The following is a 27775-nucleotide window of genomic DNA, read 5'->3' as shown; positions in this document are numbered from 1 at the left end:
GAGGGTAATTAGCTCTAGTTAAGTAAGAAGCTACCAAGAATTGCACTCCTAAATATTAAAGAGAACGTTAACTTAGTAACAAATTTAAACAGAAAGTATATTAGTGTTTGCAGTCTGCAACCAAATAATTAAGAACAAAACATGCTATAATAATATCAGTTCTCACTGGAACTGCTTTAATGGGTATTTTTTGTTTCTAACAGAAGGATAAATATCTTAAATCTTCAATAGCACTTAATGTGACTCTGAAGAAAAAAATACATAAATGAAACTGAAAGGAAACACCTAGCTAGAATTCATCTCACCACTTAAAACATGCATTTTTCATGAGGAGAGCCAACAGTGGTGCCAGTGGCCACATCACCTCACATTAACTCCAGAAAATTATTTTGCAAAGTAAGAATGCTCTTGCAAGTGACAAAGATGCATTAGATTTCTCATGAGTAGTTACATATGAACTGTATATTCCAGTGATACTATAGGAAATCTGTAAGAGACAGTCCATCACAGCCAAAGGGACACCTTGCAGCAAAACAAAAAAACAAACTCAAACCAAAACCAGAAAATAGAGCAGTGAGCATTAACCAGCAAACAAACTACCTTGGAAGATGCAGGAGAAATACTAAGATACCGTGCTGACCACAGCAACACAGTTAGTTACTCCATCCTTGAGGCTGAGCCCTGGCTCTGTTGTCCTTACAGCCTTCACCTCCATGTGGGTTAGTACAAAATGCAAGCTGCATTCCAAAAGGTAATCTTTTTTTTTTTTTTTTTTTTAAATGAAAAGACACAGCGTTGCTTTCTCTTCCCCTAGCAAATAGCTCTGAGCTGGAACGCAGAATAAATATCTCAAAGACTCCTCTGTGCTGGAAGGCTTAGCAGAAACCCAGCAGTCTCAATATAAACCAGATGTGTCACAACAAGTTTTGGGTGGAGAAATGTGTTCGCTCAGGGAATGAGAGTGCTCAGGAGGGACTGCCTCTTACAATACAGACACAGTAACAATTAAGGAAGGCGGGAGTAGGCTCAGCAAAAACTTGCCAACAGAAAGACTGTTGGTGATTTTCTTTAAAGTACCACCATCATTCATTCTTCAATACTTTAACAGGACCCCGATGAGATATGCACAGCATTTACTTTGCGTTAAATACATACGCTTTCAGAGCAGTGCAGAGCCAAGAGCCTCAGACACCTTGAAGCTTTTCCACAAGAGCAAGCAGGTTAAAGTATGTGGTGATTTTCCTAGGAAAAACTGGAGTATTCTCAGGTTGACTATGATATTCAAGCTGTTGTGGCCTCCCCAAAACCAGAATACAAAAGCCAAATTTAATCCTAGGTAGGTATATCTCACTAGCTATACATAATTCATAATTATTCTCTTATGACGTAGACGTGCAAAGCACTTAAAAGAATATATGCCTGCCCCAAGCGATCCAAGAATCTCATCTAGATGTAATTAGGAGTAGGCAAGTACTTAGGGAAATTAGTCATTAGTTTGCAAATTCAGACCCCGGTCTCTCAGCTACAAGCCTTCCTTTGGCTCACTATTTTTTTTTCTGCCTTTCGTGGTAAAAGAGCATAGGGATGATGCTGTACAGTAGCAGAAATTTGGAAGTCCCTTCATAGATCATACCACAACAGTTAGTTTTGTTACATGACATGGAAGGAAGAAAATGTTTGGAAAAAACCTATATCTGAAATGAAACAGAAGCAAACTAAAGAAAAGCAGACTAGCAGGAACACTCAAACCCAAAAAAGCTTGAAATCCAGGATGTAGATAGATGTTAGGAAAGAGGGAGGAATGGAGCAGGGAGAAAGAAACAAATTTTTCTCCTCCCTCGACTGCCCTAGTTCAGCTAGGATAGGGTTAAGTTTCCCCAGAAAGGGGGGAGGGCTCTCCAGCCGGGTTATTCATACCATGCTGACATCACGTCCAGCGCAGCATCCCGGGAAGCTTTTCTTTGTGGCTTTTGTCACGGGAAGCACGCGCAGAGGGCTGGCTGTGTTCACTGCGGTATTTCTCTGTATATCTTTTGTCTTGTTTACTGTTATTACTGTCTGTTGTTGTTATTATCGCTATTGTTGTTGTTCAGATTCTTTATTACACTGTTGTAGTAAATTTCTCCTTATTTTAACCCTGGGGTTTGTGCCCTACTCGGTCTGAGGGTGGGGGAGGGACAACAGCAATGTGGTCTCCGGTCCCAGCAGGGCCTAAACTATCACACCTGACTTTCCAGTTTTGAATTTCAAAATAATATCCAAATGAGCTCCCTTCCAGACAGTGTAATAAGCACATGGACCCACCTGTAGCAGGCAATCTCTCCTTCCAAAATCTCTTTGCATGCATTTCAGGCCCAAAACATGAGAGCAGGAAATTAGCAAATGAGAATCTCTGTCTGAAGGCAAGTATATGATGTATACTGTCATATGATGTAAATACACAACTACAGTAATGCCAATCAAGATGCTAAGCAAAAGCCACCACTCTGCTGAGTTGCAGGCTAAACTCAACTTTCACATCTCAGATGTGTCTGCTGGCTCAGCATTACTGTATCATCCTACTTCTTTTTTGCATAAGGGGGAAGCTTGTAAAAATGCTAGAGGAGTGCTGGATGTTTCTCGGAGAGACCTGTGGTTTCCCACAAGGTCCTGAGCCTGTCTATGGGGTTCCTATGTGCTGTGGTAATGGCAGCCATAGTATAAGCTTGAGCAATGCTCTGCTGCTGGCTGGGATTCCTCGGCTGACTCAGTCTGCAGCAGGTCATAAAATGTAGGAGCGTCCATGTGGTGACAGTTGGAGCTTAAAAAAAGGGCAGGTATAGCTGTGCTGGGTAATTGGTAGGCAAGCAGCAAACGGCAAGGAGAGCCTGCTTGCCAGGAGGAGAAACTCTAATGCATGTAACATTCCTTGCCTATTACTTCACCAAGGAGCTGAGACCAGCCCTATGTGATCCGGGCTGGAAACGGGCCAGGGAAGCAGCTACGTGGATGCAGTGGATGGAGGAGAAATTTCAGGTCTGGGAACAGCAGCCAGGAGCCTGCGCTAGGGCACTGATGGTGGTACTGCCGCTTTCCAGGCTGTGGGTTTTGGGAATCAGTCGAGCAGCAACTGACGTGCCCCATCAGTGCCAGACATGGAAGGGTTCATCTACTTTGACTCCAAGGCAGGCTTCAAGCTAACTTCATCCTTTTTTGTGTCAAGCAAGCTATTTATTTGGAAGGATGATCTGGAGGGAAAACAGAGACAGACACTGAAGTGTTTGGCACTGTCAAGTGCATGGGGATATTTCATGCATTTCTTAAAGGGCATGCTCACTCCCTGGCACGCATGCCAGGCAGCCCACAGCGCTCACTCAGCAAAGATTGATTTTTAGTCCTTATGGCTTCAATTTTCTTGAAGAAGTTGATCCTGATGCACACTGAAGGATGAGTGAAAAAAAGTGCTCTCAGAGCATGTGGGACAAGTGAGCAGAAGAAGCACACCAAGTGCTCTTGGAGAGATCGTGGTGTTAGGAGCTGTAAAAGGTCCATCCCTGAGCAGGTCAGGCACCATGGCTGTGACATCCAAACTCCCTCCCTGTGCTGGGGGCATGATGGTGAAGGGAGTGGCGCAAGGGTCCTGGGTTCTCCCAATAACCAGGAGGATAAAAGCCCTTTTCAGGTCACCAACGCAACCGAAACAGCAAGGAGTGGGGGGCATGAAAGTGCTAGGGAAGTCACCTCTCTGCCCCTGCTCCCCTATATATTACAGATTTTGAGCAGCTCAGAAGTAATTTATGGATGACTTAGCTGTTCAGACAGATCTATCATTGATGCCCTGTCAACATCCCAAAAAGATTGCCTGCTGTTATTCCTGTCCACAGGCAGATGACATTGTTTGGGAGACCCACATCTGAGGTCAGTTCTGGGAAATGTATTCCTAAAGGATCAGTTCAGCCAGGCAAGAGATGCTCTCAGCTACTGGCTATTTGGGATGATAACAAACTTCCTAACTAACTTACAAGTGCACATATTCAACATTTCTTATCAACAAGGCTTGAAGTAAAACTAAAGCTCAAACAACATGAATAATAAATGAAAATTACTTGTATTCCTACACTTAGCAGAGCCCAGGGCTTTGACTGAAACTCCTTTTCTACTCAATGCTGTGTTTCTCTTCCTTGTGCTCTGTATCCCAGTACGGGTTACACGGTTTTGCTATGCCAGAGTAGAAAACCTGCCCTGACAGCTTGTGCTGCTGTACAGGGGAGCAGGTGGGACCATTCCTCAGAGCTTGGAAAGATGAGTGCCAGAGGGCTGCATTAAAGAAACACTGCAACAAGCCTAAAGAAATACTAGTGATTATACAGCAATATAATACTATAACAACTATAGCATCCTGGTGCCGGAAGCCTGAAACACATTCACGCACCCATGGGCAGACAGACACATGGACACACTCTCCAAAAAGCCCATTCTAAGATGCTCACCTTTGTGACTTAAACCCCTCCAGTCAGGGAGTCTGAAACACCAACAAAAAGAAGAAACATAAACAAGTGACACAGATGTCAAGAACGCCAATCTGAGTATCCTGGAAAGTCACAGTTTTCCAGCTGTTCTCAACTATTTTGGTAATACAGTGTTTGACAGAAACATTTTGTATGTAGCTTTAAATCCAAGCACAGCTAGAACCGGGTTGACTACTAGAGCAGAAGTAACCACCAGTAGAAGTTCAGGACAGTAAATTTGTGCTAAAAGCAACAACTACAAACCGTGTGCACTCGTTTTTTTGCTAAGGGGATTTATTTGCTTATGTGACTATTCTGTTCTGAACAAGAGTAAAACAGGCGTAAAAAAAGATTACAAGCAAAATAAAAGTGAAATGGGAAGTTGAAGAACAGGTAAAACAGGATCTGAACAGTTTCACTTCATTACAAAGGAATTCTGCCCATGGCTGCAGGATGAATGTAGGCAGCACAGTTCTTTTATAAAGAAAAAAAGCAACAAACCCAAACCTGTCTTACTTAAGGAATTAACTTGTTGACTTTTTGCTCAGCCATAGGGGTACTGGACATGTTCTCAGTCTGACAAATGAGTTTGTTCAGGGTGTTTAGAAAAATGGCAGATTAACATGTTTTCCTCTCTGCTCAGATGAAATTATTATTATTGCAGACATTCAGACAAACTCTAAAGTGCCTGTACTCTTACAAGTTTTATAATATAGTGTGGATGGCAGGGGAGTTGAAGGAAGGGGGCCGGGGAAAGGGTTTGCTCTGTAATAGTACATAAGGCTACACAGAACTATTAAAAAAACCCAAATTAAACTGTCATGACAGAAGGACCAATTCCTTCCTGCTATCACCATGGATCAAAGAGTTCCGAAATTCTGCGCTGAATTGTAAAATAAGCAAAAAGCAGCGCTGGCACCAGTCTGCCATTCAGACCTCCCACGTGCAACACATGTGAGCAAATCCAGCCTACCTAAATGCATCTTGAGGGGGCTGTTTTGGAGCTCTAAGAGCATCGGCTGCAGAAAAAGCATCGCACGTGCTTGTTTCCTGTGGCTTCAGGCTTCCTGCACTGCTGCGGCTGCTCCTTGCTCTGCTCCCCTGTCTGTTGCTCTCATTCCTCTGGGTGAGCCTGCTCACGGGAGTGTAAACTTATAGTGGCGTGAATAATCCCTGCACAAACTCACTGCCCTAGCCTGCCATGCCGAGAGCCTTGACAAGCCCAGATGCTCTTTTCATGTCAACTTCATCCTTAAAGATCTCCAAAACTACGTCAGGGAAATATTGTGTAGCTGGTTGAAGTCGATTATCCCCCTCCATCCTGACCGACAACTACACTGCAACATTTCTAAGCTTTGCCTGGAAGACCTTTTGCTAACCCGAGCCTTTTTTAAACAGGAAATGATGAGCTTTCCCAGCACAAGTTTTCATCCCTGGAATGAATCAAAACAATCGAGTTTCTGACCAAGTAAAATCTGAACCTTTATTGCCTGAATTGAAAAGGGTAGCAGATTTATTTTTTAACATCTGCAGTGACCACAGCAAACTGTTTCAAAAACAACCCCCTGCAACGTTCCTTAGATAAAAAAAAAATACAATTTTCATCTTGCATTTCATGTAAGTGATAAACAATATTACTCAAACTCTCAATAGCTCAAGTGGGAGGGTTTTCAAAAGGAGCTTTTTTGTAGTTACTACTTGCCAGAGTATTTTAAGGGGGAAAAAAAAAGCCCAAAATGAAACAAGGAACTTCCAAATGAAGCTGCATCAGAAAGAAGTCAGGAAAACTGACAGAAAAGACTTATCAAATATCAAATTTGATACAAATATCTTCCAAAATAGAAGCAACTACAAAACCACTGCAGCCAAGCTATGCAAGTCCAAATTATGCATCTCTACTCAAACACCAGTGCCAGCCACTATTAGGCAAGAAATTAGCAAAGTGCATTTTAAAGCACCTTCTTTGTTTTTCTCATCCTTGCCTCTCCTCTCTAACCAAATGGACAAATCATGAAATTATCTAGCTCCAAATCAACCCATGTATGCAATTACCTCACATTCCTCTACAAAGTTTTATTGCCTCACAGGAGTAAAAATTAAAAGCTTTACTTAGAAAGTATGAAAGTTACCAAAAGCCTATTTTACAGACTGAAACAAAACAGTATTGTTGAAATGTACAGATATTCTATCACTGATGGAAGTCTCTCAGTATGGTTTAAAGGGAAAAAATCAAATCCGCAGATTTATTCTGTGACCAGAATGTTTTAACCTTAATTAGATACACAACAAGGATCTACTTCTCCTGAAGTAAGGCTCCTTTTCTACCTATCATGTACAATGCAAACAAAATTCTTGCAGATTACATTAGAAATACAATTTACAAATGAAAAAAAGCAACAAAAAACCCAAGAAAACTTGCCAAGGTGAAAGAGAGACCCAAGGACCTGAAAAATATGTGACATACAGCATCCTTCAGCCCTTTTCCAAATGAAAACACAGTGCTAAATCAGATGTGGTCAGACTGCTGAATGAGAAGATAGTGTGTTACCAAGAATGTGATGAAAAGTGACTTCCCTCAGCAGTTTGATGTCCTCCAGTGAGGAGACTAACCCCCCTGCCTCAGAGGGACTTTACAGGCTGTAGGCACAGCTGGGCACAGAGACAAGTAGCAGCTCTACAGAGGCAAGGTCACAAGTTGATTCAAGAGGTGAAACAAGGAAACACAGGGTGCAGCCAGAGGTTTTGTGATTTCATGGGTGGCTGAGATTTCCCACCAGATTGCAGCCTCTCCTTGCACTGAGGTGACATGGATCCCCCACCCACATAGTGCATAGCTGCTCTGATTAGAGGGTAGCTCTTCACTCCATCTTTATTCTCCATGGTGCTCTGGCATGAAATCTGTCAAACTGTGGGAGCTGTAGAAACAGAATATACTGCTCCCATTAGAGCAACCCAAAACCTCAGAAAAACCACACAAGAATATACCCAGTTGCATTTTAAGATACAAGACATAAAAGACCTAACATATATAAAAGAATCATCTATCAGGAGATGTACTTGATTCTTCTACCTTTTTAAAATACCAAAACCAACTATTTTGTCCTCAAGCAAAACTATCCCTCTATGAGATACCTTTTCCTCTTAAAAACTGTCTGGGTAACAAGTTTTCAGTAGCTACACAAGCTCTCAACAAAAATACATGTCAGTTTGCATTCTGGAATCAGTGAATGAATAATGTAATTTGAAATCTAATCATAAACCCATTGACCATTTAAATATTTTGATGGACTTGACAAGTAGAGCATATACTTTCAGCTAAAGAACTTCAGTGCAGCACCTTTCTGTGAGGAAGTCTTAGTTTTCGCACAGAAAAGACAATACCTACAAAGAAGAGAAGACCGGGAGGAAAGTAAAACGATCTAAGATGAATGACTGCAATGTTTCATGCATCTTGAAGTCATGAAAACTTAATGCTTGTTTAAAAAGAGATTTTTCAATTGACCAAAGCAAGACATAACTTATTTTAAATATCATGCTATATTTTGCTTCTCAACCTATAAGTGAAACGTATCCTACGTTCTCTGCTACTATTTAGTTATGATTAGATAGTCAGTGTGGTTTCTTCTACCAGAGGTTCCCATCCACCACACCCTTTGAAAAACTGGTGCCAGAACTGGTTATGGGAGGGTAGAGGAGCAGGGATCCTGTTGCTAAAGGAGAGGGAAAATACCAGCAAGGTCTCTGCCTCCTGGCTTTATGCCTGAGAGATGACAAAATTGCTCTTGGAGCTGCAGTTCTTGTGCACTTACCCAGTGGAGGGGTGAAAGCCACAGCAGCATGGCACAATGAGGAGACACCATCCAAGCAGGATGAGGAGAATGAAGCTGGTTGTGCACTTTTCCAGGGGCAGACATAGAAACAGAGAGGTATTTCTGTTAACTACAAAATAAGGAGACAAACGGACAGATAAATGTGAAGGTCACTGTCGCACAGGGAGCTCAGGGGAGGCAAGAGGTTTCAAAACCATCCGACAAGTGAAAGCAGCATCTAAAACTGCAAACTTGACATATGTTATGGTATATGGCTACCACATACCCATGTATCATGTCTGCTGTGGAGATGCCTAACAATCTGAATTAAAAATTTAGTCAGACACTGTGTGTTTTATGCCCAAGTGAACTGCCCTTCATTCCTTCCTACCCCATGAGGTCCTTCATCCCAGAAACCAGGGAGTCCTGACCTCAGCTCTACCCAAGACTGGCCAGGGTCCTGGACACCATACTGCATCTGACCATTTAATGATCTATAGCATCATTTAAGTGGTTGCATGTTCAGCATAACTCAGGAGAGCAGCACTGCCTTATATGAAAAGAGATCAGCATGTTTTTGCTGGTAAGGCATTTTACAACATTCAGTATTAAGCATTAAAGGTACTTGACTTGGAGTATACCCATTTCAACATTAGCGATTAATAATGCTATCTTGACTGAGAAAGTATGGTCACACTCCAGCAAAGGCAGCTGCCAAATGAAACGGGATCGATTAACATGACACAAGGCTCCTCCCGAGTGACTCAAGGGCACTGAGCGGCTGCGTGCTTCACCCAACATTTGAAGAGGCACTGATAAGGCTGTCATTTTGACCTGGTACCTCCACGTTCTCGGTCTTGACATCTGTAGGAGTTGTATTTTTCCTGCTGTTTTCCTACAGGAACATAAAAGGGAGTGTCTCTGTCTGGAGCATTGCGACATCACCTCTCTGAAAGGAATGAGGACTATGCAGCTGGTTTATAACAACATGTTATCTGGCAGGATAAGCAATTAAAAAAAAAAGAGCATAAAGATAGAAAATAGAAGAGGGATGAAGGAAGATCTAGAACAAGAGGTGCTTGAATAGTACAGTTGATGAGGAGTATATGAACATCAACTTTAAAAAAAACATAATCAGTACATATGGGAATGAAAAAATATATGGAAAGATACTTTACGTCAAAAAGGACAAACTTAACTTGCTTAATTAAATTAATGACTAGACTTCCCAACTCCTTTACATCCCAGGCAGACCTGCTATGCTATATCTACTCTACATGCAAATGGAACAAAATTATCTATTTGGAGTATTATTTACTTACTAGATATTTCCAGCTTCCATGAAATATAAGGGATCTGGCTAAGAAATTCAGGGGAAGGGAACAGGATGGGAGACACATGACTTGGCATTCTCTGAAATGTGCTCCAGCCTTCTGGCAGCCTTCTCCCACCCATATATTTTACTGGAAATGGTCCTTCTAAAGAGCTAGCTGGCCTCTACAAATCTAGCTCTTAAGACATCACTCCAAGTAAATGAGGCTCATTTCTCTTGCAGGTAAAAGATTTCCCATTTTTCCCTGGCATACCGTACACTGATGACAGAAAGGCAGCAGACAAAATGCTTTCCCTTGTTTTCCACGTCTAAACTCTCATGGACGTACCGCTCCACAAATGATATGCCTGGAGTTAACAAACATAAACTTTTGGTTGCATCATAAATTGGCAAGGGTAGCTCTAATCTGGCTGAAGCAATTCACAGCTCTTCAGTATAATCTAATTTAATGTCTCAAATTGATACAATGAGAATTGTAGGCATAAAATTATTTAAGTGAAATGTTTACTCTCATCTAACTTATATCCCCAGATCGCTAAATTTTTTCCTCATTGTCCATAAAATTAAAAATTCATAATTTGAGGAGAAAGTATACTTTGAAAAAGGTTGTTCTTCTAGGCAAGAATATTGTAACATATAATGTTACTATATTTTGATATTACATCCTCATAAAAACCATCTAAGTATTTCTGGACTCTCACCTAGTACAATAGACTCCTCTAATTCCACAGAGGTGAATCCAGAAGATCAATGAGGTTTTTGCTGCTTACTTTAATGAATGCCCATAAATAATGAAGGCAGCTTATCTGTATAAGCTCCGGAGGGACTGTCATCCATCAAGCCAGTAATATCTGGTCAAGCAACTTTCAGATGTTAAATTAGATTCTCTTTAGAGAGGATTCATCAGCTTTTGTATCTCCTCTCCTGTAAGAAACACGGCATCTCCCCCACTCATCAGCAAAGGAGTTGACAGAAAAATATTCTCCCAGACATTCAGTATTCTTGTTAGTAGACCAACAGAGAGGGAAATTGCAGTTTTGCATAGACAAAAACTAGCCAGAAATCCCCTGGTAGCACTGAGATGCAAGGCAGCTGTGAAAAGTAGAGGAGATTGATACTGAGAGCTCACAGTTAGCGAGTTTTAGGGAAAAAGCCTCTTATTCCCCAAAGGCATTAATAAGACACTGAAATGGAATAAGTAATGCATCGAGATACTGCATAAAATCATAATATTTTTGAAAAGCAAAAAGGTGTCCTCCCTCAAGGGGTGCTCTAATTCAGATATTGTACATTTCATTTAATAAATATGCAAAATGCAGATACTGTTCAAATACATAGTTTACTATCATAAAATAAGTTTACTAACCTTGGACAGACAATACCTTATTGTTTTTACCTTCACTTTCCCAAAATGCCCAATTAAACAAACAAACAAACAAAAAAGCAGCCAAATAGCCCCCCTTCCATTTCATTTCTCAGTCTTACGAACTGTCTAATGAAGAAGCAATTTATGGCTTTCTTTCCCAATTACCTACTTAAGAGTCAGAAGTTTAATTTTAGGGTAATCTTCATTTTAATCAAAACATACCTGTGTACAGGGCTGCACATACCAGAAGGGACTGACAGGTATTTTGGTGTATTTCTTTAGAAATAATAAAAATTTAAACCACCATTTTTTATTAGTGTTTATAAAGTCAAATAGCAGCACTTATGTTTTAACAATACGCAATAAAGAGAACATCGTTTTCCAATGACTAGTCTAAATTAGCAACAGTGCTGAACACTAAATGCATATTTTATTCCAAAACACTTAGCCTGTGGTTTACAGCTCAAGAAAGTTGTACACTTAAAGTTGACCTCTGATGACATCATACTGTGATAATACAGTATGTTAATTCTGATATATATTTAATACTATTTCCACTTGCAGAAATACTCTATGATAACATTTCATAACCTAAAAAAAAAGTCCCAACTTAATCATACACCTATGATCACGAGGCTGGCTTTGAAGCCCGCCATTATGCATTTGTCTTTCAAGTATTGTTAGAGATAATCTGTTCTTACTTTTCACATCAGCAGTTGCAGTTGGTTTCTATCAGTCCTTGGAAGACAAACTGTAACTTAGAACTAGGACACATGAAAGCAGGTTTAGGCCACTGGATCGCAGCATGCTATTTTAGAGTACTCTGTTTTCCAAGTGAAGCAAAATTAATTATAAAAAGTGCTAACTTTCATGGTATGCATTCAGTTTGAGTTGGACGTGAATTCAGATTACTGATCTAAATCCAAATCCACTTGGAAAAAACATTCTGCTTTCCTGGTTTCCATCAATGGCTTGCAAATTCCCAGCTCCAGGAGTAATGGGATCACGGGAACACCAAGTATTCCTCCCTCCTTCTGAAAGCCTCCTCCCTCTCTACTGGAGGAACTTTGTGTTTTTCAAAAGAGATGGTAAATGGTCCCCTAGGTCCCCAAAACAGAAACAAGTAAAGTAACAGTAATTCAGGGTTGTTTCTTTCCAGGAGGGGGGTTCTGTATTATTACTCAGTGCTCAGTTTTATGAATGCTTACTGAAGTCCCACCACTCTCCTCCCTCTTTGCATGGTGTGACAGCATCATTACCAAAATGCCAGAAGATGCCCATCTTTCCTATATGGGAGAATATATTCAAAGGTGCCCTTTCTCTTTTGAGCATTTCTGAGTACACCTTTTGACCACAAGCATCTGGACTCTTAGTGAATAAATCTTAGTACTTTCATAGGAGATATAAAAATATATAAACGTACATATTTAAGGACTGCTCATAATGTTTTTACATATGAGATTTTTTTCATATCCAAAAATGTGTTTTAAAGCATGATGCTTAATCTCTAATGTGAGAGGCAGCAGGCAGGAGGAGCCTCACTTCATGGCATAAGATTTAACCCCAGCATATAGTTAAAAACATATGGAAGCCAATAATTTATCTGAACACATGCCTCTATTCTGAGGCTGCCTTCCAAAGCATCATTTCATTAATAAGTTGTTCTTGAAAAAATCACTGTAAGTCTTAAAAGAAAGCTGCAGGTTTTTTGGACATTAGCTTGCTCAGTTAATGAACTAACTTTCCCTTTCAATTAATTCTCTAATTTGTCCAGGCAGTTAGCAGATATATGTATCTTCATATTACGTGAGACACCTTTCAAATCATTCCTGTGTATTTATACTATTTAAGCCCTTGTGACCCAGTGACCTGAAGCTGTTTTTAACTATTTGTTGCCATTTCATCTAGTTTAAATATAACCAGCTATAAAAAAGCCAAATGCACTCAACACACCCAACCTCCCACTTGAACAGATGCAGTTCTGAAGCTAGCGAGGGCTGTGATGAATTATCATCAACACTAGGCTGATCTCTTCGTATAAAAAACAGCATAAGGTTGCATTTATATCTGTTACAGATGTGGTTACTGAATTGCAAAGAGAAAGGGACTGAGGACAAGGACAGCGAACATGGCACAAGGGCAAACAAGGCCATTAACCCCAGAGGTGGGGGATAGTTAGGCCAGGATCAGATAGAGAGGAAAATAAAAACAGGGAGAAGAGGGTGGAGGGAGCAGGCCCAGGATGCAGAAAGAAGCCAGGGTAACGAGATCCCCCAGGAGGAGGTGCGAGGAAGAGCCGAGCAGCCCAGGGAAGGGGAAAGCCCCGTCCCAGCTGCAGGAGGTTGCCAGCACCTGATGGTGCCCATGCAGGCTTCTCCTCCACCCCCAGTCACAGATGGGCTCCTCTCCCCATCTCTCCCTCCATGTTCCCCAGCACCAGACAGAAACCATGGGCAGTCAGGATTGTCCCTGGTCTGGCTCCTGGTTTGTGGAGTGGCTGGCACAGAGACCCCACCACACCTGCTTACCCCCTGCCCACTCAGCGCTCCCTGCACTGCCCCTTTCTGACCAGCCAGCTGCCTCCTCTCTGCATATATTATTTTTTTACATCTATGCAGTTGACCCCAAACATATTAATTCGGTGTTGAAGTAGGTTTAATCTCTCCCACAAGGGCTTCCCACCACAGGCCTGAGCCCACTCAGCTCCCTTGCTGCAGACAGACTGTTGACTCTATGCTGATATTGTATCATACCTAGCAAGTTTAAAATAAATCCAGCTGTCCCTGAAGGGCTAGGTGATTTATGTGCATTAACAACCTTGGAAATACTTTTTAAAAGCAGGCAGGATCTCATAGATGCCTGAAAGTCCTCCTGCCTCTCAGCTGTGCTCCAATTTTGGAGTTATGGAGCAAGTGTTCAGAGTCGCAGTCACCCACAGGAAGCTGCACCCACACACTCCCCCGACAGACAAAACTGTATGCAAAATCAACACCCCAGAAGCATAACCAGCAGGTTATGCCAGTTGTATTTATCATTCACAACTATGATGCCGCAGCCTAAACTAGTCATGCAGAAAGTTATTTACTCCATGGCTTCAAAAGTCAGCGCAGACTCCAATTTTTAAAGAAAGCATTTTGATCACCATAACTTCTCTCTCCATCTAAAGCGTCCTGAAAGCAGCACAAAACCATCATCAAGTTTAGCCCATACCTATTTGTACTTATTTCTTAATAAATGTAGACTACATACAGGAAAGTCCCTGGTCTGTGCCCTGACTCTTCAGCTGCTCCAGGTGCGCTGAGGGAAACAGCAGGTTTAAGGAGGTAGTAAAACCAGAGCATGCCGTTCTAAGCAGGGATGTATTACACAACCTTATCAACTCATATCTTCTAGGGATGGCTGCATTATATATTGCAATTTTGGTTTTACTACTGACAAACTGATGCACCTCAACCTGAAAACAGTCTCTCTCTTGTTTGTACAATACATTTACTTCATTATGTCAATTAAAATAATCCAGTCCTGTCAAGAACCTCAGGGTGCCCATAAGGACACTAACCCATGGTTTTGGTATACTTTTGGGAATGCCGTTGGTTAAGCTATTGGCTGTTAACTGATGCAACATTTAAAAAAAAGTATATCCCTTGCTAACAGTAAAGGAGAAGTAGAAGCACACCATCTTAAAACAAAGCTTAAAATGTTAAATACATCGGGACTATCTGTTGAGATCCCAAGATTTACTGGGGTTTTAAGATGTTTCTCCTGAGTAATCACCTTCTCAGGCTGGAAAAGAAAGAGCCCTCTCAAAATGAAGATAACCTAACAAAGAAGGACACACAATGTGATATGCTGAGCAGCACCAGAAAGAAAAACAAGCCCAAGAAGATCTGCCTATCTTTGGAGGCCTAAAGATTTTCCGGGGCTTCACACTAACTCAAGCAGATTTTTATCCTTCTGCCTTTTGTCTGCTTCCCTGACTTTCATTTTGCTTTTTCTCCTCCCGCACCATATTTCACCCTTTTATAACCATGTACAAGGTTGGCATCCTGTCTGCTCCTGCCCCTGCTCCTCATGGGATGAAGGAAACCAAGCAGCTGCATCTGGGTAAAGATGAAAAGCAGCCCCAGCTTCTCCCATAGCCATCCCCATTTTCTTTTCCTGTGTGTGGAAACCCATCTATCAGCTCATGATAACGTGATTTTACTTCTGTAGTGTGCACTTGCTTCAGGGTTTGGAGTACGGTCCCTCAAGGGAGTTTCTGCAGCAATGTTTTCCACAAGCCTTGTTACCATTCTTTTTTTTTTAATTATTATTATTTTCCCTCCATAAGCGCTCTTACCTTTTGCTGGGTAAGTAAATTCATAAACACATCAAAGATAAACAGACACTGCAGATATAAGAGTTGGTATACCAGTAGCTATGCAGGAGAATATTACCTTCAGATGATTACTTTGATAAAACCGAACCAGTCCACCCATTACAAGAATGCATGTTATGAATTACAAATTAACAGACATAGTAAATGATCCATTTCTTGATATATGGAGAAGATATGAACAAGGTGGTCTGCAGCTCCATAAAGAAGTACTTTTCACATAATTCTATATATTCTCCCTTGCTCTCATTTTCCAAACCCAAGCAAACAAAACAACAAGGACAGCTGAACTGAATTAGTGAGTGTCCAAAAATATCCAGCCCATCTTAAACACACACAAGAATGTTTGTAGTTTGCCAAAAAAGGAGCAATATTTTTTAATACTGCTGCCCTCAGAGAAGCTCCATCTTGGCTGTCTGAATTAAAAACTACTGTCTTAGGCAGATAAAACAAAGAATATGTGAAAATACAACCCTGTATTGAATGAGCAACACAGGAATCAGTTGGCAGTCATCTCTACACTGACCCACATCATGTTTTTACTAATTCAAATCAATGGCCTGTAAAGTCAACAGGATTTTGCCAGAGTAAAATCTTAGTGCTTAACCTGGGTTGTTTTTTGGTTTTTTTTTAACCTAAAACTTGACCTCTTATTTGCCAGTATGGAGTCACCTGCAAGATATTTTTACCTTCCAAGACCAAGCTGAAATTTTTCCATGGGATTAGAGGCAGGGGATGCAGCAATGAAAATTTCTTATTAATAGCAGAAGTGACAGGGGAAGAGGTGGGGGGAAGCTATTCAGCTGACAGCTTGGAAGTGATACACCATTTATACACTTTTCTTAGCATCCATTACAGGTTTTACTGAAACATAGCTTTTCTCCACTGTGGTAAACTTCATGCTGAGGAATGCAAGGGAAACAAAAAATCTGGAAGCACTAGTTGTGTTGGAATCCAGATATTAACAACAGAAGAAATGATCTCGTGTCAGGGTCCAGTGAAGTCATATTTGAAATACTAAGCCTAGCCACTTCTTTAGAAGAAAAATGTAGCCCAATCCCCAAAACTGCAGGAGTCCTAACCATTGCAAACTATTCTGGGAGACAGAGCAGTATGTGTTTAGGCCATATACTGAGTATTACAGAGCAAAAAATCTTTTTTATCAACTTTAAAGGGAGTTAGACATCATGTCAGGGTGGTTTAAGCTGGAAAAAGTCCATGCATAAAGGGAGAAATTTTTTGACTGGCCATGATCATGGGAATCCCCTCTTGCAGGAGGAGATTAAAATAGAACCACCTAGAGAAGTAACTATAATGTGTTGCATTTGGAGATACCTTCTCACAGATAACACACACACGGGCAAATGAATTAGGGAAGAGACTTGTTATTTCTATACTGCGATAATTTATGTTGTTAAATGCCTGGGTAGTGTTTGGAAATTATGGGTGAAAGGTAACTTGGTAGAGTGACAAATAGATCTGGACTTTGAGGTAGGGCAGGGCAGGGCATTAAAATGAAGTTGAGTGGTATCTTCCTATCATATAAATGTAAATAGGTTTTGAGAGGGCTGAACTAAGGAAATATTTGTGTCTCTATTTTTTATTTTTTATTGAAAACAAACAAAAAACCCTCTAACCATTGTATGTTCTTGGTCTGTTCTGTTTCGTTGTCCACTCAAACACACAGTTAAAAAGCACACTTAAGCCATACAAGGCTCATTGGATAACAAGGCAGGAAAGGTGAAACAACAGCTGGTGCTCAGAAGCCTCCCTTCCAAAAAATTAGCCAGATTTACAGGTCTGATAAAAAGTCCACGAGCAAGTCAGATTGATCTGAATTATGGTCATATAGCTCCCTTTTTACTCTGCTTAAATGCAAAATACAATTTTACAAGTGAATTAGTGACAGTCCTTGCAAGGACTTTTCCGTTCACTCCAGCCAACTGCTAAATGAGACTCTCAAGGGGAAAGCTGTACAGGTGCCCATCCTGGCAGACCAGGGGGCTGTCACCCCACAAAAGTCCTGCCTTCAGGGATGCTGCATTGGAGGATACATTTGAGCAGAAGTGCCAAAACTCACCTTATCCAGTACCCAGCAAGAGCCTGAGAGAAGGGAGGGATATACATGGTCCAGGAAACAAGTTTCCTTTCAGGAATGAAAAGCAATAGATCAAAGCTTACTTCTGCTACTGTCTCCTGTATCAAAAAAATCTGTCTGTAATCATGAGTCAGAGGCCTTTAAATAACATATTATAGGCCTCTGACTTTGGGAAAGTGCATTTCAGTGCTAAAGAATAAAGATACTAACTTTATGTATTTATATATATATCACTAGTTGATGCATAATTAATTAAAATTGAACACATGCAAGGCAGCTCTGGAAAGCTTCCATATGAAACAAAATTGAAAAGGCTAAGAATTTTTAGTTAACAAAGATAATGAATAAAATTAAATCATAAACAATACAGACCCAAGCACATCAAAATCACCTGGTGAAAATCTACAAACCAATAAAAGAAAATATACTTTGAAAAGACAATATGATACACAAGTGATTGCAAGTCAACAAGGTGTCATCAAGGCAAGTAAATCAACATGATGGAGAAAGGACTGGACATTTAGTGGCTAGAAGAAAATCCCATACAGTGATAGAAGGAATTAAACCAAAAGCACCAACCTGGTTAGAGGATTAAAACTCAGATATCACTGGGGCTTTGGACAAGCTCTTTCTTCAAGAGGTAGCTGGAGTGGTACCATATTACCACTATCCCCTAACACTCGCCACCCTGACCCAGCAGAGCTGGGGTGGGAAGCACACAAAATCCCCACACGTCATTTTTCCACAAGGTCATTTCTTTCGTCTAGCAAAAAAAAAAAACCCAAACAAAAAAAACAAACCAAAAAACCCCAATGTATTTCCTTTTACTGTAATTCTCCTTGAGCACTGTGGCTGGTAAGAGTTCCAGGTGATCCAGTGAGCTCACATCACCCTGAGTAGCAGCAGCCCTGGCACGGCGTCCCCTGCTAGGGACGAGGACAGCTGGCCAGCTCTGCCTGCCCACACCGATGTCCCCCAGCAGCTCTGCTGTTCATGGAGCAGATGCAGGGCTTTAGCCTAATGCACACAGTATTCCCTAATGCGTGCTGCAGAATATCATGTACTTTCATATAAAAAAAAGCATGCAGTGTTGTGTGAGACTAAACATAGGAGGACAACTGAACTGATAAGGAGAGAAAAATCCTTTGTAATGTATTACAGATACAGAAATTGTTACTGTCCTATACATTTTCCATCCTTGCTTTCTGTGGGAAGCTTGAGACCATCTCTAGGACAAACAACCTTTCAAAAGGCCAGCTACAGCCCATAATACAATTAATGAATGAAAAATGAAAAGATCATTTTGTCCTTAATAGTCCATCCTATTTTCTGCTTTATCATGAGTATAAAAATGTGAAATACAATATAGTCTCAAAAAGTCAATTTGGACTGAGCTCCCCAAGCATAGCAGGGAAAAGGCTAATGTTAGAGAAGAATAATCTGTTTACTACATGTATTTGGTAAAATTTTTCCAGCACTACCATGCAATACTTCTAAGGAAAGGGATATATGAACAGCCTGATTTTGAAGTACTTCACCAGATTCAGCTTCAGTCTGAATATTCAAACTCTAAAGCAGTCTTTTTGTAGCCAATCTTGCCTCCAAGAAAAAAAAAATGTGGGTGGGGAGAGAGGATTTCACAGATCAACTTTGCCATGTGAACTGGACACACGAGCAAAACAGTTTTTGGACATTTTTTGTTTATTTTTAAATATAAACACAGCAGAAGATATACAGGCCCTTGCTTAGCTGTGCTATTCATTGCTGAAACTGAAACACCTGGAGCCAAACTTTCCTAAAATTCTGTAGCAACAGTGCAGAAATAGCTCTCGCAGTGAGCCAACTAACCTCGCTTTATCAGACGAGAAAACCAGGCACTCAGAGAATACAATTAATCTTCTCCAACGTGGAGAGCTCCAGGGCTGTGGTGGATAACAGTCCAGAAGTGTCCACTTTTTCTCTATTAATTATGAAGGAAGTCTAAATTTTTCCGTTTCTGGTGCATTTGTATTTTCACCAAGAAGCGTTTCATTCCATTCATGAAGTAAAACAAGCAAAGCTCTCAGCACTCCTAAACTGGAACATTCTTGTCAAAGAATTTAACACATTAGAACAGCAAGATTTAGGAGACTCGATGCGAAAGAACAGAACTAAGCAGCTATGATGACAAAGGGGCAGCTTGACAGCTTATTGACTGAGAACGCCTTTAACATCAAGAAGAAAAGAATAAACAATTTTTTGAGTGCCAGATATGAAACATGCAGTAATATAAGTAACTATACTGATGACTGATGGACCTTACGGATAACTGCAGGGGAACAAATAAGTTTTAAACCATACAATGCTTTTTAAGTCATTTACAGGCTTGTATTTCTGCATTCTGTATTCCATACGTAGAAAAAATCAATTAGTTTTCTCCCAATCTATGTATATTGCAAAGCCTAAAGTCAAATTTCAGCATGCCTGTCACCAGCAAGAAGTAACAATGAAGAGGGATATCAACAAAAGAATCAGGTGGCATAAGCTTGTTATACCAAAAAAAAAAAAAAAAATTTTTTTTTTTTGTAGACATTCTGGAAGAAACGGATGGGGATAAAGATACCTGGGACATTAAAAGAGCCAGTAGGGTTTATGTTCTTAAAAGCCTTTAGGTCTGGAGTAACAGATTGAATACTGAGATCATACCTGAGCTGTTATCAGGATACACATCCACACACAGGTGAACACCTGACTCCAAGGAGTCTTGGTTAAAGCTCAGCTGATGACTGTCATCAGGGGAGCCAGAGCAGTGAGCTGCAAAGCTTCCCTGACACTTACATTTATCCTAAGAGCTTAGTTACTCCCACCCTGTGTTTCAGGGTACATGTTCTTCTCTGGCACTAGTGGGATCTCAACACTTCCCCCAGCTTTATGAAGCAGCAGGCAGCCTCCAGCTTCTCAGATCAACTAGTGCCTCCCTGGTAAATCTTGTGATTTAAGTTCTTTATGGACTAACAGACTTGAGGTGATTTCTCAGACTCTCTCTCGTTGCAGTCCTCTCCACCCCATACCTCATGGCAACATTTCTACTTCATATAAACGTATGTAGCCTGAGGCTGGTAAGGAAAAGGAATTCCACATGCCACTTGGAGTAACAAATGCTGTGCAATGCTCAAAAATGGCAGGAGAATACTTAGAAGGGTGACAGCAGAATTGATTACAGCTGGACAGGAGAGTTAGGAAAAGCAAACTGCCTTTCTGCATGACATGTAATTGATCAGTCTGACACATCAGAAGACAACACTTCATAACAGAAAGGCAGGAACAGTAAGAAGGTAGGAATAGGATGGATAAGAATTTAATAGAGCACTTGAGAGCAGTATCACTTCTGCTGGGTAGGGCTTGACTGAGTGCAACTTCCTGGAAACTATACTGGCTAACACAAAACTATTTTTTGGTTTTAGGACAGAAAAGAGAATCAATTTGTCTTCCATTTGAAAATGCTGTATGCCATGTGTCATAAGAGAGACAGGGCTTATGAGAAGGCAGAATCTGTTTCGCCAAGCCAAGTTGCACCATTAGGGAAGTAAGAAGCGGTGGGGCTCCAAGCCTTTCCACAGGAAAATATTTTCTGGACTCTGAACTGAGACTCTTACCCTTACTCTCCCAACTGTTTCGTCTGCCTCATGATCTTTAGGTGACGGCCACTACCATCACTATAGCTTCTGGTCTATGTTCAGGGTGCTTTGTCAGTGTACCGTATCATGAAAAAAAAAAATGTAAAAATCACACATTAGTATGTAAATAAGACTTGAAGGGAATTTTCACAAATTCCCTTCTTTCTTTGCATCACTCCAAAAATTACTACCTATTCAAGGTGTTACCAAGGGATGTATAGTCTGTTTAAAGAACAGCAAAACACATTGGTGGCCTATGACCAAGGCTAAAATAAGCTAAATCTGGAAGTTAATTAAAATAAACCATTTTGCATCAAGACTCAAGGGACTGGAATTGCAAAGAAGGGAATTTTTCCTTTTATAGTTTGCTGCTACTTTTTGGCAGTTACAAACAAAGAGCCACCCTTAAACAGAGTGCTTGGAGAGCATCTTTAAGCAGGCTCTTTCACTCCTGTTCAGGAAACTGAACAATAGCAACCTTGATAAAAGCAACTTCAAGTCACAATAAATACATTGTTCCTATTTAATTAATGTTTTCTCAATACAATTGGTGTGCAAGAGGTCAGGGGAACAGAAAATTGTATACTATAGAGATCATGCTGTCAGGTAGCACATTAAAAATATAAAAAATGTTATCCATGATTGTTCCACAACATACACTGATATGGGACTAGCAGAATAGCACGTGCACCAACCAATTCTTTATAAGTGGGAAGCTGAACCCTCTAATCTCTTTATCATCCTGTCAGTGAGTTAATGGTCATTACCATGAACAGATTCTTATTTTATCAAGCAATTCAAGGCATCACTGGTGCTTTTCATATGATAATACTGATGCTTTACACCACAATTATAATGAATACAAATTTTTTAGCTTTACCTAGGCTTAGCTGCAACCTTTCAACTTGCAAACATCACCTTGAAAGTCAGAGACACTCACGTAACATACCATTCTCCTTATGATCAAACCTCTATTTCTCTCTCTCCTTCCCCCTCCTCTACAGTATAAATGGCTTAGAGGTGGAAACAATAGGGGAAACTGCTAGCTGAGAAAAATCTTTCCTATACATCTTGTAACGCTACCATCCAGAGGAGTGCAACTGGAGCTTTACATGTGTTTTTGTTCAAGATTACCAAAACTCCAATGAATGTTTCTTCCCTTTATCAGCACTAAAATATTCTAACAAACACCCTCATGTCAACTGTTACATATTTTCAAAACAGAAATTTCCCATTGGACTTTGTTTGTTATCAGAAAAAAGTCATTTTGCAATACTGCATGTTCCAGCTCGCTTCCCCCAAACAGCAACCACCACCACTGCTGGTTTCTTTAATTTCTGGAAATGTTTTACTTTGTCCAAACAAACATGGAAATCAGTTTTCTTTCAAATATGTGATGAACTCCAAGAGTTAGACTTACAAGGGGTTTTCTTTGCTGGGGTTTTTTCAGGTTAAAGCTATCCTTGCGTATTTGAATTGGATGATAGTGGTGGTTTGGTTTGGTTCTCAAAGGATGCTTCTAATCTTACCACTAAAGAAAAAAATAAATCAAGAACTGGACTGCAGCTAAGTGTGAGCGCACATAAAACAGAACTGAGACCATGCAGGGCAGTGTTGATCTTGGATCTTAAAAGGAATTTTATTAAAAGTTCAATGATCTTCAGAGATAACTCCCCCAGTCTCATGATTTTCTGTGTTATCTCGGCACACCTCATGTACAACAAAATGAAAAAAAAGAAACAGCCAAGTCTCAAGACAACTTCTGCAATACCTTGCAAATAAGTGTTCCTATTTCTTCTTTTAAACTGAAATTCTAGTGAATTAGGGAAGGGGGAGAGAGTACAGGGAAGGAATAGCTTCTCTCAGAGAAGTACTCCAAGCTCATGTGCACATTACTGTAGTCCTTTCTCGGGACAGGAAACCCATTCACCACGTAAATCTATTAAACATGCAAGTTGATGAAAGACAATGAGAGCACTGGGAAAAAAAATAAGTAGGCTGTGAATGCTGCCAGCAGACCCTATTTGTGCTAGTGTATCCTCTTGAACGGGCAGCCATCGAAGAGCCAAGTCACACACCAAAGGTTGCCCATCATGAATATACATGAACATCTGCATTGCACCTACCTGGGACCAAAAGTAAACATGTGACCAGTGGAAGAAAGCTCTTCATTGCAGCACCATCTTCCACAGCCATTCCTCTTTACAAAACCGTATTTAATTGTTATGAAACAAGCTACTACCAGCCAGCAAGACACAATGTTAACAACCCGTATGGTAATCTCCTACATATAAAGGAGGAAGATGAAGCCAAGATTTTACAGTATGATTAATGATTTCTGGGTGCACAGTTCAATTTATTCAGAAAAAATGCTGAGTTTTGCTTCTCGCTGGGTAAAAAAACAGACAACAGGCTCCTTTAACAACTCTTAAGCTAAACCAGCTTTGGGTTGAGGTATCCAAATCACTGTTTGTTTTCAGATGGTTGCCACAAGACCCTTTAGAGAGCTACCTTGGAAAATGAATTAAGCTGCCATACATCACATTGAAAACCTGGCATCCTTGCTTTCAGTTCCTCTTCAGTCTTTGCTCAGCCAGCCTCTGTGGGTGGGGTAAACATGTATTTAGAGATGGCGAAAAAATAAAAAGGTCTCTCCCAAGGGCCTGGGCAGGCAAGTGAGTTTCCATGAGGTAAGCAAGGATATGAGCCCACGGGCATGCTGCAATGGCCCCAGTGCATGCTCTTCCCCTACAGTACACTGCTGAGGTATCCTGCTGCAAGCAAGCATGTGGCAGGTACCATCCCCATCCCCACTGTCACTCACCCCACAGCTCGCAGCCTGTGCTTGCACCCACAGCACCTGCACAGCCATTGCCTCGTACTCTGGCATGTTCTTCTGTAGGGACAAGAGGCCAGATACCCACCCCACTGCCTCACCAGCTCTCCCTACCCCTAGCCTTTTGGCTAGGTTACTGCATGCTTCTCACATACCACCTACCATTTAAGCATCAGTCAAACATTGTTCACTCCATGTCACAACAGCTACAGCTTGATCTTCACACAGGTCTTCTCTGTCTCTCTGCTCTTCATCTCTGCTTCCTAAACCTGAGACTGTCCTTTGGCCTCCTGCTTACCTTCAGAGCAGCTGCTTCTCTCTAAGCCACCAACCAGTGTGGATGGCTACCAGCTGCATCACCCAAGCTGGCAGCCACCCTGGCGGAAGACATCCAACACAGCAGCTGCCCTCCAGCAACAGTCCAGTGGTACCCACGTGCCCAGATGGGCTCTGGGCTGACCTCCACTACTTTTGCTTCCCTGATAGACTTGGGGGCCCCAGAGACGTGTTACGCACCTTGGCTGTGCCCGTAGAAGGGGCAGAGATAAAAACCCGGTCCTTTTTCATACAAAAAGTCAACAGATAAATTGGCAGAAAAGACAGAAGGACAGTCTGGACAGCATTATGAGTCTCTGTTCAAAGGCTGCTGAAAGGGGATTTAAGGGAGCACATGACAGCTAAGAATAGCTGTCTCAGCCCACTAAACTTCAAGTCTCCTCATCTCCTGACAACTAATATGCCTGCTCCCACCCCAGTTGAACTCTTCGTGTAGGGGCTGTATGAGGTGGCCACACTGGTTCTATCTCTCCTGGGGGTACTCCTGCTCTAAAAAGATGCTGACAGCAAGAAGCACACAGGTCACCTCATCTGTCCTGGCACTGCCTGAGTACCAGAAGACAGCAGAATAAGATACTTCTTGTGTCTTAAGTTAACTGTTTTTAGACCTTTGATGTGTTTACAGCTCAGCCTAAAACACCTGAAAGGCATAAGTTTGTGTACTAGGCCCACCGGACTCATTCTGCAGAACCTAATTTTACAAGTGAGATGAAGCTCAGCCTTCTTTCCACATTCAGGCAAGATGGACATCCAGAATAAAAAAAACCCAATCCCTCACACCCTTTTGCTAACCAAAGATACAAAACAAATGGCACTGGCAGACTGTTCTTCCTCAGTTCTATAAAGACTTGCCATGCAGAAAACATCTTATGTGCCCACTGAATTCTTTCTTCCACAATATTCTGTTAAACTCTTATTTAGAAAACAAAATTTAAAAATATAGTACTACTGCACTAGCTGTTTCCATGTACTATTCAAGAACCTGCATCATAGACACAATACCTATTAGTGCAACTATCCACCAAAGAGAAACCTAAATTCCATGGAATTACTGTTGCAGTATTGAAGTGCATAAACTGCCAAAGCATTCAGGAAGTTAATAGATTTGTTTATGGACTAGACAAGGTTTAATTAAACCAGGCAGCTCCAAAGAACAGTAAATCCTCTCTCCTCCCATCTTCCCCCCCCCCATTTTTTTTTTTCCCTAGAGTATCTTTCTCCTAGTGGCTTTCCTCTTCCTAATAATCCCATCATAAATGACAGATATGTTATCAGTTATCACTGGGATTTGACATGTTCTTAATACCTGTCATGACAGCTCTGAAGTCTGCACGCTACCCCATTGTACTCCAAGGCATTTACAGGAGGTAATGGACACACATCAAATAGCAGTCAATGGCTCTGCTTTATTGGACTGCTGAAGGCATGCAATACAGAAGTAGGTGCTTAAAAAAACCTAATCCATGATCATTCAACATTACACACAGAATAAATATAAAACAGTACAAATAGCTTTTGCATTCTCTATGCTTATGATCATCTTTCCACATTGTAGAATTTATTATTTTATATTTATTGATAAGAATGTTTTAATATATTTAAGAAGAGGTATCAGTATTGGTAATAGTGAAGATCACACTAATGATCCAAGGTCTTCATTGAAAGGTTCCAAGTATTATACTCATGTTGGTAACATAGCAATGTATTGCTGTGCCCATACATAGTCCCCCTGGGTTCCCTGGGTCTCTGCTTTACTTTAACAGTGAATCTGATGCAGAAGCAAGGCGCAAATCAAGGCTAGAACTAGAGTTAACATCAGAGGTGAACGCACCAATGGGATTGTGAAGTGAGTCATTCACAATAATTGTCAATACTATAAAACCAAAGACTAAGCGTGAATGCAGTAGAACATTCATTTGAAAAGAGAATGTCAGGGACACTAGGAAAAGACAGTGTCTTATCACCAAGAGATAATGACAAGGCACATCAACTAGCAGGTTTTATATTAGTCCATTCCTAATGCCTGTCCATTTCTGTAGTCTTAATACAAGTAGTTTTGTTTTTCTTTGTTCAAGCCCTCAAAAGAGCTGTGACAGTTACAGCACTCCACAGAATAAATTCTAAACAGATGTATTTTCTTTTAGTCAAATTTTAGTATTCGTTCAGATTACTCTGGTCATCTGTATGCAGTACTTTACAGGCACAAAAATAAAATCATTCCTTACTGTAACATTTCTCTTGAGACTCAGACTTGCAGAAGACTTTCTCTCAGTTTAGCTAGGCTGCTGCAAAGCATCATATAGCCACAGTCTCTTCCAATAGCATACGAAATGCATGACAGCAGTGTTCTTTGACATTAGTAAATGCAATAGCTTGTTCTCAATGCATTTACAGTTTTGCACAAAAGGAGAAAAAAAGCCCCCCAAAACCCACACAGTTTAAAGACAGTGCAGCCCTGTGCACAAGAGTAACTTAAGGCCCTTTCAGCAAGGCAATAAAGCTAAGGTATAACTGTGAGCTGGAGTCAAAAGTAAGTGTCTGACTGACATAATGAGCTTTGGAGAAGATCTGGAGTGAAGATAACAGTCAAAACGCTTTCAGACACCTAAGCAACGGCACGTCCTTTGGACAAAACTGTTCACCAGTACTAAGGGTCTCAAGGGATTGTTTTCATCTACAAGAAATGGATGAGCAAACCGGGCTGTTTTACAGTGAAATTTTATTTAGGACCTTTAAGCACCTGTAAGCACTCAGAACAAAGTGGTGGCATTTGGGGAGAAGGGGGTGTTGCTCTCAATATGTGGTTTGACAACACAGCAAATACTGTTCCAGGGATATAAACCACTGCAATAACAGCACTGGTCGAGTATAAACTCACCCTGCCAGCTGAAGCACTTTCAGAAAAGCTGAAAGGTTAAATTTGTATCAGTCGGCTTCATACCAGATCAGATACTGCCTGTTCTTGAGCAGCTAACATAAAAATATACCACAAACAAACTTGATATCTTATTTTCTGATCATGATCTTATGCCAGGGCCTGTTCCGGATCAAATTTGAACTGCTGGCTGAGCCTGGGTTGCACAGAGGCAAGATGATGGCAGCACGGCTCCATTTAGGAGTCTTCCCAGCACATATTCCCTTCTGGCTTGACTCCAAGGAGCATTTACTGCTTCTCCTGCTGTCTACAATCCCAGTTATTCCTTTCATATACCCCCTCAGCTGTAAGCAAATCAACATGCCAATCCCTTGGGACACATGGCTTAGTTTATACTTAAGACTTGCCATTCTGGTTTCTGCTTTGGACATTGATTTCCATTGTTTCAGCTATCACTTAACAAAAGGGCATTTAATTGCTGTCTCATTTAGTCTGGGGGAGAGGGGGAGAACAACTTTTACCAGCCCTCTGATTGATGGTAGCTATTAGTACCTTCTAGCACAATAAGGACTTATTAGAAGCCCGATTTAAATGTGAAGTTCAT

The 27775-nt window shown here is 40.9% G+C and overlaps 1 protein-coding gene across 5 annotated transcripts in view; it reads right to left on the bottom strand.

Annotated features, from left to right (window-relative positions):
• Nucleotides 1-27775, bottom strand: part of PLXNB2 (plexin B2) — a 263745-nt gene that overhangs the window by 149106 nt on the left and 86864 nt on the right. The window contains exon 1 of one of the 5 annotated variants that reach the window (XM_074903217.1): nt 601-907. The exons of the other annotated variants lie outside the window; for them this stretch is intronic. The gene's annotated coding sequence lies outside the window, so the exon portion shown is untranslated. Of the gene's footprint in view, nt 1-600; nt 908-27775 lie in introns of those variants that run through there. 5 annotated transcript variants of the gene reach the window in all.

This window comes from Athene noctua, chromosome 3 (genome assembly GCF_965140245.1).
Source record: "Athene noctua chromosome 3, bAthNoc1.hap1.1, whole genome shotgun sequence".
NCBI lineage: Eukaryota > Metazoa > Chordata > Aves > Strigiformes > Strigidae > Athene > Athene noctua.
Note: the sequence above shows the minus strand (reverse complement) of the source record. Positions and strands in the feature narration are given on the sequence as shown.